The sequence below is a fragment of the Nicotiana tomentosiformis genome, chromosome 5 (genome assembly GCF_000390325.3).
Source record: "Nicotiana tomentosiformis chromosome 5, ASM39032v3, whole genome shotgun sequence".
Lineage (NCBI taxonomy): Eukaryota > Viridiplantae > Streptophyta > Magnoliopsida > Solanales > Solanaceae > Nicotiana > Nicotiana tomentosiformis.
In genome coordinates this window covers 105,035,307-105,052,268 of record NC_090816.1, presented here as the reverse complement: position 1 = coordinate 105,052,268, position 16,962 = coordinate 105,035,307, and positions in this window count along the sequence as shown.

Below are 16,962 nucleotides of genomic sequence, written 5' to 3'. Positions count from 1 at the left end.
TGGTGCGTGCGGTGCTGATGAAATTCGCCAGCCGCTGGGCACTGGCAGTGATTATCGGTGGGGCGACAGAGGCGCATGCTTGCTTGTCACTTGGCGCTGCCGAGACCACGGGGCCGACCGTAGCGCTAGGCATTGGGAGGTTTGCCGGGACGCCACGGGGCGTGTCCAAGGGGTCATAGGTCGATGATGGAAAGCAGCCCATGACATTCTCCCCCACCTGAGTTGGCGACGTCCTCGGAGACTTACCTGCCGGATGATGATGATTGGTCAGGCTCTTGTTGGCTGGGAGGTCTGTTCCCTCGGTGTTGTGAGATGTCTTTCTGAATGATCTTCTATGTATTTCTTAAATCGTTGGAGGCGGCTGACATGGAAGACTGGATGGAGTTTCCACCAGGCTGGTGTGTTCAGCTTGTATGTGGATTTCCCGATGCGCCTTTCAATGGAAAAAAGGCCCGATGTAGCTTTGCAATAGGCGAGGATCTTGGGTCCTCTTTGCAAATAAGTTCCTCCTCGGGGTTCTTACCATCACTTTGTCCCCTGCTTGATGTTGGGCAAAGCGACGGTTTTGTTCGGCAAACCTCATTGCCCTCTCTTGGGCTTTGACAAGATAGCTCCGCACTATCTTCAAAGTTTGCTCCCATTCTGTCGAGAAACTGGCAGCTCGATGAGATGATGGCATGTTTGGTGCATTCACATTTTGTGGGAGTAGCGGTTGCTGTCCGGTAACAATTGCAAAAGCGCTTTTGTTTGTATGGGCGCACTTTTGTGAATTGAAACACAGCTGAGCAGCATCCAGAAGCTTCACCCAATGTGTTTGTGACCCGGTTGCAAATTGGCGGAGATATTCCTTCAGGATGTCATTGAACCGGTAGGTTTGATCATATGTTTGCTGATGATGATGGCTTGAGTTATAACTCAATTTGGATCCGAGGCAACTGAAGAGTTAGGTCCAAAACTTGTTAGTGAAGCGTGGATCGCAGTCACTAATGATGTTGATGGGAATACCCCAATGTTTGACAACATGAGAGAAGAAGAGTCGAGCTGTATCTTCTGCCGATATGTTCTGTGGGGCTGCGATGAAGGTAGCATACTTGGAAAATTGGTCTACTACCACCATGATGGTTGCATGATTTCCGACCTTGGGTAATCCTATAATGAAATTCAGGGAAATACTTTCCCAAGGTCTCTGTGGGACAGGTAGCGGCTCTAAGAGTCCCGCTTGTGCTGAGTGATCCGACTTGTCCTTTGGGAATGCTTGACAAGTATTCACACAATGAGGGGCGACATGAGCTGTTGGACCCCGATGATGTGATGTCTGTTTGATGATGTTGAGGGCAGCCGGAACCATAGGTTCAGGTCTGTTGGTTCCCTCCTTTAACTGCATGGGCGTGATGTTTCCAGCGGCCATCTTGATGGGTATGCATGGTATGGTGCGGGGTTTGGCCCCGTTGTCTCCCATCATTAGGAGCATGTTGGCATATGGTACTGGGATGGTGTTGGTCTGCCTGAGGAATTCCAATCCCACTATCAGTTCGAAGTCATCGATGATAGCCATGCGCAGGTCGAATGTTCCCTTGTATGGGCCAAGCTTGATTGGCATTTCTTTGGCTATTCCACTCAGTTACTGAGATGGAGAGTTGATAGCCTTGACATGGCCTTTGCATTTTTGCACTGCTAGACCATGGCGTTGCACCTGAGTTGAGGCAAGGTAGTTGTGGCTAGCACCCGTGTCTATCAATGCCCGAATAGGTCTGCCGTTTACTTTCATGTCAACGAACATCAAGGTCCTCTTTTGTGATGTGGGAGGCCTCTCGTCCGCCTTTACTTTCCCTTTCTTGTCGATTGGGAATGCCTTCTTCTTGGGGTTGCCAGCACTGGTTCCCGCCAAGGTATCATGAATGGAGCCAACAAATGCATTGAAGGTCACTACCCGTTCTTCGCCGACTGAGCCGTCCTGATCTGACTCGTCATCGTCAATAGTTTATTGAGCATTGATTTATGTATTGGGGCATTGATTGTTTCAATGTTCCCCGCCGCAATGACGGCATTCTGATGAGGGCTTTCTCCCCTGATTGTTGTTGACTGATACAACACTGTTGTTGCTTGAGGAAGGAGTCTTAGATTTGGATGCACTTCGATCTCCTCTGTTTCTATTGGGGCCACCGTTGCTAGGTTGGCTCCCGTTGTATCCCCCTCGGACAGGCGGTTGGGGCCTATCCTTCTGAGTTTCCAACTGGTAATCCCCAAGGCACTCTGCAGCTTGAATGGCCTTGGGCAGGGTATCTACCCATTGTCTTTGCAGCTCCATACGAGCATGAGGTTTCAAACCTTCTATGAATGCGAACAGTTTGTCTTTGTCCCCCATATCCCGTATGTTTAGCATGAGTGCGGCGAATTCACGCACATAGTCCCGCACCGACCTGGTGTGGCGGAGTTCACCTAACTTTCTCCGTGTATTGTATTCCATGTTTTCAGGGAAGAACTGCAGGCGTATGGCGGCCTTCAGTTCTGCTCATGTCTGGAGAGTATCTTCACCGGCCCTGATGGCTTCGTATTTGACTCGCCACTAGAGTTTTGCATCGCCTTGAAGATACATGGAAGCAGTTGCTACCTTCTTGGATTCCTCCAACTGTCCAACGGCATCGAAATATTGTTCGATGTCAAAGATGAAGTTTTCCACTTCTTTCGCATCTCGGGCTGCGTTGTATGGCTTGGGCTCCGGAATTTTCAGCTTTTGTGGCATGGGGGCAATGTTCATGGCACCCCTGATGTGGTTTTTGCCTCCTTTGAGCAGGCTTTGAAGGGCAGCATTGACAACATTGAGCTGGCTTGTCAAGTTGTCTATGGTTTGCTGCATGACGGTCAGTCTGTATGCCTCTAGTTCCCGATGGGCTAAATCCTCGACACGCTTCTGTTGGAGGTCCTCGAATTTACCATGAATTTTGGTTGCCTCGACGGCAGCCGTTTGCCGGTCTTCCTCAGAGTCTTGACTGATGTTTGCTATGTCAACTTCGGCCTGCCGCATTCTGCGGTCCAGGTCGCCCAACCTTTGCACTAGGTTGGTTTTTAGATCAGGCAACATATCCACGATAGGCCGTAATGCGTCAACCGTCTCTTCTAGGGTCATGATGCGATCCCCGTAATTAACCATGGTCAGAAATGGTGATGATGCTGGCAATGAGTTCCCTCGTCCGATGTTGAGCCTAGGCTCTGATACCAACTGTTACGCGGCGCCTTCCTGAAGTTCCTTGGAAGGGCGACATAAGGCTAAGCAACCGATGTCAGTGCGGTTGCTATGCGCCAATCGAGGTCCTCTCCTTACGCTAGACTAGATTGTCAGTGCCGTACGGAAAAACCAATGTCATGAGCAATTGAGCAGCGAAAAATGAGCAATTGATGATGAAAGCTGATGATTGTATTGATGATAATGAAAGCTATTACAAGATGCAATGCTATGCGGTGTCGGGGGGGGAGAGACACTAGTACAGAGAATTGTTTGAATGCTTGAATGTTTGAATGCTTTGATCCCCCTTAATAATGCTTAAAAAAATAAACCAAAGTTACATGATTTGACCTAAGAAAGTTGTAGAAGCACACTGAAAATGAATGAAGTAAAACTACTCTATAGTTACAATGAAAAGGATTTAGTCTTCTATGGAAGCAAGTCCGATGGCAGCAACTTTGTTTTGAGCAACAGGGTCTGCGCGCGCATTGCTGTGGGTGCGCGCGGCACTATTTGGATCTGCCAGCGGCGGGGCGCTGGTGCTTGGCATTGGGTCTGCGCGCGCAGCATTGTCAGTGCGCGCGACGCTGATGGAATTCGCCAGCCGCTGTGGAGCGACAGAGGCGCATGCTCGCTTGTCACTTGGCGCTGCCGAGACCACGGGGCCGACCGTGGCGCTAGGCGTTGGGAGGCTTGCCGGGACGCCATGGAGCGCGTCCAAGAAATCATGGGTCGATGATGGAAACCAGCCCATGACATCCCGAATAGCAAGGCCAAATTACCTTTAAAAAAAACAGTGTTATTGCGGCGGTTATTGTAGCGTATAATGGTGGTTTCAAACCGCCACAACATGCACTTACAACGGTTTTTAGTCCCGCCACAATTACGTCCGACACTAGCATAATACGGCAGTTTTAGAAGAACCGACATAATCCCGAAATTGATAAAGTGGCAGTTCTTCATTTGCATATTACGGTAGTCCCAAAACACCATAATTGCATTTCATTATGCAATAGTTGTATCTGTTCAAATTTGCAATCAAAACCAACACAATTTTGTTTTAATTTTATTTATCCATTAATCTACTTTTATTTAACCATCTTTATTACACCAATGTAGCTAAACTAGTCGCATACTTTACAATAACTTTAACACAAATATAAAACATCAAATAACTAAAATATTTATTATAAAAAAAGTTGTAACGACCCAACCGGTCTTTTGGAGCATTTGCATTCCGTTCAGCTATTTGAAGTCTTAAGTAGATTCATATGATGTATTATGACTTATGTGAATCGTTGTTTTGGTTTTCAGGAGTTTTGGGATTTATTTGGAAGAATGATTCTCAACTAGGAAGTTTTAAGTTGGAAGAGTTGACCAATTTGAATTTTATGTATTTGACCCCGGATCAGAGTTTTGATGATTCTGTTAGGTTCGGATGGTGATTTTAGATTTGGGCGTATGCCCGGATTTGCATTTGGATATTTTTAGAAGGTTTCGACACTAATTGGCGAAAGTTGGCAATTTAAAGATTTAGAATGTTCAGTAGTTTGACCGGGAGTTGATTCTTATTATATCGGGTTCAGATTGTGATTTCGGGAATTGAAATAGTTTTCTTATGTCATTTGGGACCTGTGTGCAAAATTTGAAGTCATTCTGGGTTGGTTTGATATGGTTCAGCACGAATTTTGGAAGGTGAAAGTTCAAAAGTTCATTAAGTTCGATTTGAGGTGCAATTCGTGGTTTTGGTATTGTTATGGGTGATTTGAGGCCTCGAGTAGGTCCGTATTACATTTTGGGATTTGTTGGTATGTTCGGACGGGGTCCCGAAAGGCTCGGGTGAGTTTCTTATCGACTTCGGACCATTTCCTTTCATTTTGAACAACTGGTTTTCTGATGTCTCAAATGGTCTTCGCGAACGCGATCGCGATGTATAATCTGGAGCTGGTTAATTTCTTCATCACGTTTGTAGACTTTCTGTTGTGTTCGCGTATCTCTGTGAGGACTGGTCTTCCTGGTCGTAGTGAATCAATGCGTTCGCATAGAATCATGAAAGAGAGCTGGCAGCTGATGGATCCTTAATCGCGTTCGCGTATGTCATGTCGTGTTCCCGGAGCTTTGGTCTGCTTGGGCATCACGTTCACGTGGTCTTTATCGCGAATGCATTAGGATTTTTTTTGGGCAGTAGAGTTTGTTCTTCGCGATCGTGAAAGAAGTCCCATGATCGCGATGGGTATGACTGTTCAGTGAATTATAAGTACTCTATTTTTGAAGGTTTCAGACATTTTAGCATATTTTGAGCTATGGAGCTCGCATTGAGGCGATTTTCACCACATGGATTGGGATAAATATTTTATACTCGATATTGATATTATTCCGTGATTCCATCTTCGTTTTTAGCATTAGATTGATGATTTCAAAAGAGAAATTGAGGATTTTGTCGAAATTTCCCTAAAGTGATTTTTTTTGAGTTTTGAATATCGATTTGGAGTCGGATTTGAGTGAAATTAGTATAGTTAGACTCGTAATTGAATATGTTGTCGGATTTTGTGAGTTTTGTCGAGTTCTGAGATACGAACCGGGGTTTGAATTTTGGTTGACTTTGAGCTTTTGATTAAAGATTCAACCTTTATCGATTGTGTTTGTTTCCTTTGGCATTATTTGATGTTTTTATATTGCTTTTGTGCTAGTTTCGAGCCGTTCAGAGGTTGATACGCGCATGATGACATTATTAAAGTATTGTTTGGCTTGCTCGGTAATGGATTTGGCTTGTTTGAGGTAAGTAACATTTCTAAACTTGGATTTGAGGATATTTAACCATGGGAACTATATTATAAGCGATGTATTATGGTGACAAGCGTGTGGGCTTTCACCGGGAAAATCATGATTCTAGTTGACTGTTAGACTATAACCGAACTTGTTTTGCTATTATATCTTGTTACATCCATGTTCTCCCTACTTGTTTGATTATATGAGTTGTGAATCATGTTAGAAATTATGTTAGAAATCATGTTTAGGCTATGTGCTTATTCGGTTGAGAACTAATGAGGCTTTTTCTGTTGTTTTGAGTTATCTGCTCTAACTATAATTACATACTCAGTCATGATTCTTCATTTGCATATCATATCTTAGTCTCTGTTCATCATTCATTGTTACATCATATGTTATAATTGTTTTGGGCTGAGTGGTACGAGATTGTGAGCCTTTGAGACTTGAGAGATTGATGGATGAGGTGGGCCTGAGATTCATGTTGTGAGTGTTATTATGGGATTGGGTTACATGCCGTAGAAGGCCTTATTGGCTATTTATTAGATCGGGCTGCACACCACAACAGTCCTTATCGGCTAATTTATTGGATCGGGCTGCACGCTGCAACAAACTTTGTTGACTTATTATGGGATCGGGCTGCACACCGCAGCAACCCATATAGGCTTTATATTAGCTCCTGGATAAGATCCGCCCCTTCGGAGTCTGACATACCAATAGTGAGCGCAGATACCGTACAATGCTGAGTGATTGTGTGTGATGAGTGGGAGTGTGAGACAGAAATATTGAGTACTCTGAGAGTGTAAGCACCTAGGATTATCATTATGATGCATTGCATTTGACATGCATACTTGGAATGTAGGCATATAGATGCACTTTTCTCATGTTATACGTTGTTGTGACATTCATAATCTGACATGTACATTTGACATGTAGGCATTCAGATGTACATTCCTCATGCTAGACGGTATACGATAATTGATGACTTGACATGCATATTGACATGTAAGTATAGAGATGTACTTTCCTCATATTATTTGGTAAGGAAATATCTTATCTATTGCTGAAAGTTTAGGAAGAATCATAGTTTTCTGATATACCCTCATATTTTTGGTGATTTCGGTGAAAGATTTGGGTTTTACTGTTATACTTGAAAAGCATGCTTATTTTTCGTAATTGTGAATGAGTTGAGCATAATATCTTTGAGATAGTACTTGTACTATTTTTGTTATATTGTTACGAGTTATTCTTGACTATTGGTGTTGGACTCTGACCGTTTCCGACCTCATCACTGCTTTCAACCTAAGGTTAAGTTTGTTACTTATTGAGTACATGGGGTTGTTTTGTACTGATACTATACTTCTGCACTTTGCGTGCAGATCTTGGAGATGATGTTGCTGTGTATGGCGAGATGGCATCGAAGATGTACCTAAGTTCCGGTTATAGCTGCTTCTTATTTTGGGTAGCTTTAGATTTATAAATCTGTTTATGTAGATCTAGAAAAGATGATGTATTTATTTCATACCAGCTTTGTAACATCTAAGTCTTAGAAGCTCATGATTTGTACTACCTATCTTTTGGATTTTTGTATAAAAGTTCAGTTATTTCATCATTTATTTTCTCAGTAAATCTCATTTTGAATTGGATTATTGTTAATTGGCTTACCTAGCAGGTTGGGTTAGGTGCCATCATGACTAGTTGGATTTTTGGGTCGCGAGAAGTTGGTATCAGAGCTCTAGGTTCATAGGCTCTACGAGTCATAAGAAAGTTTCTAGTAGAGTCTCGTGAATCGGTATGATGACGTCCATACCTATCTTCGAGATGCTACTAGGCATTTAGGATAAACATCCCATCTTTCTTTCCTTATCGTGTGGCATTGATTCATCTTGAAGCATATCTCTTTGAATACCTTCCACTCACCTGTATGTTATGTGAGCGCTCGGTATTGGCCGTGCACCGATGGCTTGTCATTCCATGGATGGGGTGCGAGACATGCTCTTTGTGTTTTGGGTGATAGGCCAATCAAGAGGACTTGGGGCCGGGTTTTGACTGTAGCTTGGGCTCGGTGGGTCCAGTTGTGTGAGCATGCTCTTTTGGACTTATATGTACGGTAGTGTCCCTGGGAGCAAGACTTATGGCTTGGTGAGTGGTTGGATGGCTATGTGATGAGTATGACATAATTGCAGTATACTTTCAGATGGTTTGGATGCAGTGAAAAGAGTTTGCTTGGGATGTGGAAAGGACTAATGGATTCTTGAATTCTGTCTTGATGTGTTGTACAGTCTCGAGTTATGATCATGTTGGGGGATCTTTCATGTTGTTTATTTGTGGAACGAAGTAGATTCCCACGTCTTGTTGATGAGTTCAGACTTAGGAAGATTTAGTTATTGCGTAGTAGTTGTGGCTGCGACAGGGTATAGAGAGACGTCAATTTTAAGCTAGGCAGGTGGGTTATCACCTGCAGGGTGATCTACGAATGTGTGATCCTTATGATGTTGTGTGGAGAGTTTCTTTCTAACAATGGGTTATATGTGTTGCAATTTGAGTTTGGATCGGTTATGAAAGTTGACCAAACTGTCACAAGGATGAATGTGAGCTTAGCAGATGATTTGAGGCATTCTATGAGGTGTGTTGCAGGAGCTTGTGAAGGATTTAGTTGAATCTCACTGCGAAATTATGGCAGTAATAGAATATGGGTATTGTGAGTTATTATATGTTTTATTCTATGGCTTTGAGCCAAGTGGGGGAGTCTATAATTAGCAATTTGATTACATGGTTATGTGTTGTATTGGTTTCGGCCTGAGGCATACATGTGGATCAGTTATGACTTGCAGAGGTTGGTTTTAAGGATGACTTGATTAAGAAATTTCTGGATGCATGATTTATTACACCTTATGGATATATAGAAGTCTTGGAAATGGTCTAGGGTTGTTGTTCATGATGGACGTAATGTACTAAGAAAAAGGATTCACTCAGTTGCTTAGAGGCATGGATTACTTCTTTGGGTGTTATTGTGCCAATGGGCTACAGGTCATTCGGCCCGTTTGGGTAGTACAATTGAGATTTGAGTAGAGTGGATGGCTCTCGAAAAAGATCTAATAGATTCAAGATTTATATGTGGCAATTGAGAATTTTTTCGAAATTGTATATGGCTAAGATCTAGGATTTACATTGGATGGTGTCGGGACTAGCGGTATTTCTGTATCATTATGGATTCTATATTTTAGTATCAGAAGGAAAAAGGAACAACTTTAAATTCACAGAAGGTCTCCTCAGAGTGGGTGTCTCAGTTGTGGTACTTTTGGGGTGCATAAGAGGAAATACAATGACTTATGGGCTTTAGGACGACGTGGTTTTATGCTAGGATATATTGTGGTGAGCTTTGGGTAAGGATCGTTGTGTATTGGAAAAGGAGAAATGTTAACTTGAAGGCAATTCAGAAGGAACTTGGAGAAATAGGACAACTTGGTGGTAGATCAGATCAGCTTGGTAATGGGTATGATCGGTTCTTTTTGTTCTTATGATGGGGTGAGTCTCTACATGTGTTTTGTGGCAATACTCTTAGACTTGGAGACTTGTGTGACTTTGTTGGGTTCGAGGAATTCAGTTATGATGATTTGGTTATATGCAAATGGGTCTCGTAGAGTTCTCGATGATTTCTACCACGGCTCGTAGAGTACCATTCTTCCAACGACCGTTTTCAGTCACTATTGAGTGCGGATTGGACGTGGATCAATTTTGGCATCATTGCTGGGGTGTTTTAACAGTGTTAGCTATATATTTGAGTGTGGTTTTGAAATATATTCTTTCCCTTCCATGTTACTAACTTGTTGAAGAAATCGTAGGTACAAAATAGCGAAGAATGAGCTCGGAAATATGCCATTGGGGGACTTGGACGGCAAGGAGGAACAACTCGATGAGGTACCTTAAGTGCCACAACCGAATCGTCGAGGCCGAGGTCAACAAGACAACATGCCTGTACCACCCCCACCTCCACCACCATAACCACAAGCGGCATAGTACCAGATATTTCCCAATGAAGATTATGCCAGTGCAATAGTCCCCCATCGTATTAGGGCAGGCAACTTTCAAATTACCAATGTGATGCTCACTTTTCTATATCAAAGAGGCTTTTTCACCGGTGCGCCAAATCAAAATGCCTATAAATATTTAATTAGCTTTGTAGATACGTGTTGGGGGAGAAAGCAAACTAATGTTTCTGAGGATGCTTTGAGGGTAAGGATTTTTCCTTTCTCTCTATGGTGTAAAGCTTTAGATTGGTTGGAACACTTACCTAATCATTCAATACATACTTGGGATGAATTGGCGGCAAAGTTTATTACTAAGTTTTTCTCTCTCGGGCATGTGGCTACTCTTAGCGATGAAATATTGGCTTTCAAGCAAGAGCCCAATGAACCATTGCATGAGATTTGGGAGAGGTATCAGACAATGGTGAAGGAGTGCCTGAACAATGATATGACCAACAACATGATCCAACAAACGTTCTATCATGGTATTAATACTACAAACCAATGTGTGGTCAATCAATTGTCCGATGGTAACTTTATGACAAACCTTTGTAACGACCTGGCCGGTCGTTTTGAATATTTTAGCCCCGTTTCCCTATTTATTGCCTCCACTATATTATATTGTGGTTATGTGACTTGCCAGGTTGGTTGGTTTTGGTTTCAGGTAAGTTTCAGAATGAAATGGGACACTTAGTCCCAAAGTTGGAAGCTTAAGTTGAAAGAATTGACTGGAGTTTGACTTTTGTGTAGACGACTCCGAAATGGAGTTTTAATGGTTCCTCTAGCTTTGTATGATAATTTTGGACTTAGGAGCGTGTTCGGATATTGATTTGGAGGTCCGTAGTTCGTTTTGGCTTGAATTGGCAAAAGTTAGAAAATTGAAGGTTTGGAAGGTTGAGAAGTTTAACCGGGAGTTGACTTTATTGATATCAGGGTCGGATTCCGATAACTGGAGTTGGATTAGGGCTGCTGTGTCATTTATGACTTGTGTGCAAAATTTGAGGTTAATCAAAGTTAGTTTGGTATGAATCGACGTTAGTTTTGGAAGTTGGATGTTCATGGTTTCCATAGGTGTGAATTGGGTTGCGATTTGTAGAATCGTTGTTGTTTGATGTGATTTTATGCCTCGATTAGGTCCACTATGTGGTTTGGAATTGTTGGTATATTCAGACAGGGTCTCGGGGGGCCCTGGGTGTGAATCGGATTGAAATCAAATCGTTGTTGGACTTAGATGATTGTTGAAGCTGGTGAAGTTCTGGTGTCATTGCACCTATGGTGGGCTTCTCCGCATGTGCGGACATGAAGGAGCGAGAGGGCCATCACAGAAGTGAAGTTCTAGTGGGCTTGGCTGTGGCCACAGATGCGAGGAGAATTCTGCATCTGCGAGCCCGTAGTTGCAGAGGAACTGGTCGCGGATGCGGATTGGGCCAATTTGGCTTGGTGTCGCAGAAGCGGACACTGTCCGCAGGAGCGTGTGCGCAGAAGCGCTCCTTGTCGACAAGAGCGGAAGCACAAATGTGCATTTTTGTTCGCAGAAGTGGATTTTCCAGGGCTTAAGCTGAGGCGGACCCATGATTTGAGCACTACGGAGGCACCATTGTATACTAATTACTAGCGATAAAATTTGGCAGGCAACTCTTTGAAACCTCAATGATTTTGATGACTTATCATCCAAGTATAAGTAAAAAGAAAATTTCTAAAGAAATAGACTCAATGATTATGATGACTTATCATCCAAGTATAAATAAAAATAAGTTCTAAAGAAATAAAAATAATCAAACAAAGAGAGAGGTTTCTTCGCAAAATAGGTGCTACGGGAAGGAAAGGTATTTGATTTAAGACTATTTAAAATTTTAAAATTTCTAGCTTTTTCTCAATTATAAAAGAGGTCTATGATCAAAAGGGTGTTCAGAATTCAAAAATTATCAAAAAGCATACTAAACAAATCAAGATTAAGGATGTTCTAATAGTTAAAGAACCGAAGAAAAGTCTCAAACGCTTAATTAGTTGTCATTACCGAGTCAGAGTTGACGGATATCCTCTACTTTGTCAAAGTGATTGTTGAAAAACGTTGTGGCATAAAGATTTGTATTTTTCTACTTCTGAAATGCGATAAATTACAATTTGACGCTTTTAATTTTAAGGGAGAGATTTGAAAAAGAATAAAATTAAGTAAGTTGACTATTATGTATTAAAGCTAAAGTATAATTGAATTCAAAAAAAAGATAAAAATAAAAAGTGAAGCAGTTTGCCATTAAGTATAAATTAGTTGAATTCAAAGAAGTAAAATAAAAAGGAGAGGAGAAAAAGATAAAAATGGGATTTGAACCCACGACCTCCACCAAAGGCAGAAACTTGAACACCCACAAAGCCACTCCTCCAGTTAGCCTCTTTGTGTCTGGGAGCACACAAAAAGTATTTAAGGGGTCCCAGCTATATGCAGAGATATATATACAGGATTGTTGCCTAGTCTAACGGGTTCCCGTGACCCCTCAACCTGCAACGTAGTTCCGCCTCTAGGCTTAAGTGAAAGCCCCACCTGCGATGGAATTTCGCAGGTGCGGAGTCGCAGAAGCGACTGTTGGTCCGGAAAAGCGAAACCACTGGGTAGAAAAGGGACAGATCGAGGGTTTGTTCCTATTTTTCATCTTTTGAGTTAGAGAGCTTGGGTTTGGGTGATTTTGAGAGAGATTTTCAAGGATTTGATCGGGATAAGTGACTCTAACTTGAATTCCTATTTAATTAGTGTTTTGAGGTCGGAATTCAATAATTTTAGTATGGTTGGACTCGTTATTGAATGGGTGTTCGAATTTTGTAAGATTTGTCGGGTTCCAAGATGCGAGCCCGGGGTTGACTTTTTGTTTTTTGTTAACAATTACAACTTTATTATCCGGAATAATTTCCTATGGTTTGTATTTATGGTATAAAGTTATTTTGGCTAGATTCGAGCCATTCAGAGTCGGATATTCGCGGAAAAGGCTTACTAGAGGATTGAGTTCGCGTGTTTGAGGTAAGTATCTTGCTTAACTTTGTGTGGGAGAATTACCCCTTAGTATTGGAGTTATTTTTTGTCATTTGTAGTACGTGAAAGCCTTATACGCAAGGTGACGAGTGGGTACACGGGCTATATATGGGAATTGATCAGTTTTAGCTATGTAGATTCTTTCATGCCTTTAATCAAATTTTCATAACATGTCATATCTATCATCGTTAATCCATCCTTATATTCTTTATTTGAAATTGTTAATACTATCTCTTACTTGTTAATTGCCTTTACGTGCTTCGTTGAAGTAACTGTTTCCTTACCGCCTTATTAATTATTTGACTGATGAGTTACTTTACTTGAAGTTGTTATTTCTGGGAAAATATATTTGTTGAGTTTGGTGTTGAAGTTGTTAAAGCCGCGACCACATTGAGGCAAAGTTGTAAATTATTGAAATACCATTCTTGTTGAACTATTTACTTTTGGTTACTATTATTGAGAGTCTCGTATACAATATGGTTGAGCCATGGGCTATTTATTGTGAAAACATTGTTATTGCTGATTCTTTTGGCAAGTTGTAGTATTTGGGCACTTGAGGTGCGAGTTGTGATATGTTGTGATATTAATATGCATATGGTGGTCAAAGGATAGAGGTTGAAACGCATGCAGTGAGATAAGGTGGGCTTGATACGCGTATTGTAGTTAAGGAACTACTTGAAGCCACGCGGTGTGATAAGGTAGGCTAAAACGCAGTTAGCTATTTCGGGAAAAATAATTTTCAAAACTAAATTTAAGGCTCCCACGGTGATATAAGGAAAGATTGTGATTGTGATTGTGAAATGAGATATGAGGCGGTACCTCAGACGTGATTCTTGTTGTTATCTTTCGTTTGCATCATTGTGTTGGTCTGCATTGTTTCTTTGGTGTTTTTTATGTGTTCTTCCCTTGGCGCCTTTATTGCCTTAATTTCAGTGTAGCTTATCTTGTTGTATTTCTTCATCGTATCATTTCCTTGTTTCATTATTATATTGTACCATACCTGTTCAACTTCATTATTTATTCCAGTAGGTGTCTTGGCCTGACTTTGTCACTACTCTACCGAGGTTAGGCTTAATACTTACTGGGTACCGTTGTGGTATACTCATACTACACTTCTGCATATCTTTTTGTGCAGATCCGGATACCTTATACAAGTCTAGGCACCGGTGAGTTGATCTTTTGAATCGGAGGCTTCAAGGTATACCTGCCGGCATTTGCAGTCCACGGAGTCACCCTCTATCCTTGTTTTCTCTTGCATACTCTTTATATAGATAGTGATGTATTAGGGATACTTCAGTATACTTGTGTAGAGCTTATGACTCAGTCTCACCAGATTTTGGGAGTATTGTCAGTTGTGTTGTGGAATTATTTTATGATAGCTGGTTGATTTATATTGAAGTTTTTTTATTACTTCTGCTATTTCTTCATGTATGCTAGGCTTACCTACTCTTAAACATACCTCATTGATGATGACGAGATGGATGGTTTCATGGAATGTATGAATTCTTTGCAAGGAATGGGATCGTACAACTATGCAGCCCAAACATTATCTTTGGATCTTGAGAATAGGAAGACTCCTCCTACAAGGCCTTCTATTGAAGAGCCACCTACTTTGGAGTTAAAGCCATTGCCTCCACACCTTCGATATGAATTTCTTGGCCCTTGTTCTACTTTACCGGTTATTCTTTCCTCTTGTTTGACTAATGTGCAGGTTGATTCCACATTGGCGGTGTTCCAAAAGAGGAAGAAGGCTATCAGGTGGACTTTGGCGGATATTAGGGGTATAAGCCTCGCATTTTGCATGCATAAGATCAAGTTGGAGGATGGTGCTAAACCATCCATTGAACATTAAAGAATACTCAATGAGGCTATGCAAGACGTGGTCAAGAAGGATATTATCAAATGGTTGGATGTCGGGGTCGTCTAACCCATCTCCAATAGTCTATGGACCTCTCGGGTTCAATGTGTCCCAAAGAAGGGGTGACATGACAGTTGTTACCAATAATAAGAATTAGTTGATTCCTATAAGAACGGTGACCAGTTGGAGGGTTTGTATGGCTTATTGTAAGCTCAACAAAGTCACAAGGAAGGATCACTTTTCACTTCCTTTCTTAGACGAAATGCTCGATGGATTGGCCGGTCGTGATTTTTATTTTTCTCTTTATGGTTACTCAGGCTACAATCAAATTCTTATTGATCCACAAGATCAAGAGAAAACAACCTTTACATGTTCTTATGGTACTTTTGCTTTCAAGAGGATGTCTTTTGGTTTGTGCAATGCATCAGCGACTTTTTAATAGTGTATGATGGCTATTTTCACGGACATGGTGGAGGACAACCTTTAAGTTTTCATGGATGACTTCTCAGTGGTTGGGGATTCTTTTGATGATTGTCTTGCAAATCTGGACAAAGTGTTGGCTAGATGTGAAGAGACCAATTTGGTGCTCAATTGGGAGAAATGTCATTTCAAGATTGAGGAAGGCATTGTCCTTGGCTATAAAATCTCAAGGAATGGAATTTAAGTTGACAAGGCAAAGATTGAAGCGATTTCTAAGCTTTCACCCCCAACTTTGGTGAAGGGTGTGCGGAGTTTCCTAGGTCATACGGGTTTCTACCAGCGATTTGTCAAAGATTTTACTAATTTAGTGAACCCATTGTGTAAGCTCCTATAGAAGGATGAAAAGTTCTATTTCAATGATGATTATATGAGAACTTTTGAACAATTGAAGCTCCAGTTGACAATCACTCCTATCATTACCGCCATAAATTGGAGCTTGCCTTTTGAACTCATGTGTGATGCAAGTGATGTAGCAGTTGGGGCTATCTTGGGGCAACATATTAACAAAGTTTTTCATGCGGTTTATTATACTAGTAAGACCATGAATAGTGCCCAAGTCAATTACACTATTACGGAGAAAGAGATCCTTCCTATTGTGTTTGTAATTGAGAAGTTCCGCCTGTACTTGATGAGTGCCAAAGTTATTGTCCACACGGATCATGCGGCTCTTCGCTATCTTATGAGCAAAAAGGATTCTAAATCTCAGTTGATGAGATGTGTACTCTTGTTGCAAGAATTTGTTATTTATATTCAAGATAGGAAAGTTAGTAGAAATCAAGTGTAGACCTCTAGTCTCGTTTAGAGGAGGAGGGACGGCCACATTATAGCCTTGAAATCAATGACTCCTTCCCCGAAGAGCAACTTTTGGCAATTTCATGTGTCGTGGTTTGCGGATTTGGCAAATTGTCTTGTGAGTGGAATCATTCTAGATGAGTTCTCTTCTAACCAAAGTTAGAAGCTCAAAAGAGATTCTCAAAATTATTATTGGGATGAACCATACCTTTTTCGGATTTGTACGGATGAGGTGATTAGAAGGTGCGTACCGGAAGAAGAGAAAGGCGATATTCTTGGTCATCATGGTGCAACAAGAACGACGTCCAAAGTTCTTAGTTGTGGTTTCTATTGGCATACACTTTACAAGGATTCAAGTGACTTAGTGAAAAGATGTGATGAATGTCAACAGGCCTAGTGAAATCACAAAATGAGATGCCTCTCACAACTATCTTGGAGATTGATATTTTCGATGTTTGGGGCATTGACTTTATGGTCCATTTTGTGAGTTCTTGTGTAAACACTTAGATCTTGGTCGCGGTGGATTATGTGTCCAAATGGGTTGAGGCCATCGCTTTACCCAACAATGAGGCGAGAAGTGTAGTGGCTTTCTTGAAGAAGAATATTTTTACAAGATTTGGTACTCCACGTGCCATCATAAGCGATTGAGGGTCAAACTTTTGCAACAAGGATTTTGAAACTTTACTTAGAAAGTATGATATTAATCACAAGGTCATGTCTCCCTATCACCCACAAGCTAGTGGTCAAGAGGAAGTCTCCAACCGGGAGACAAAGAGTATCTTGTCTAAAATGG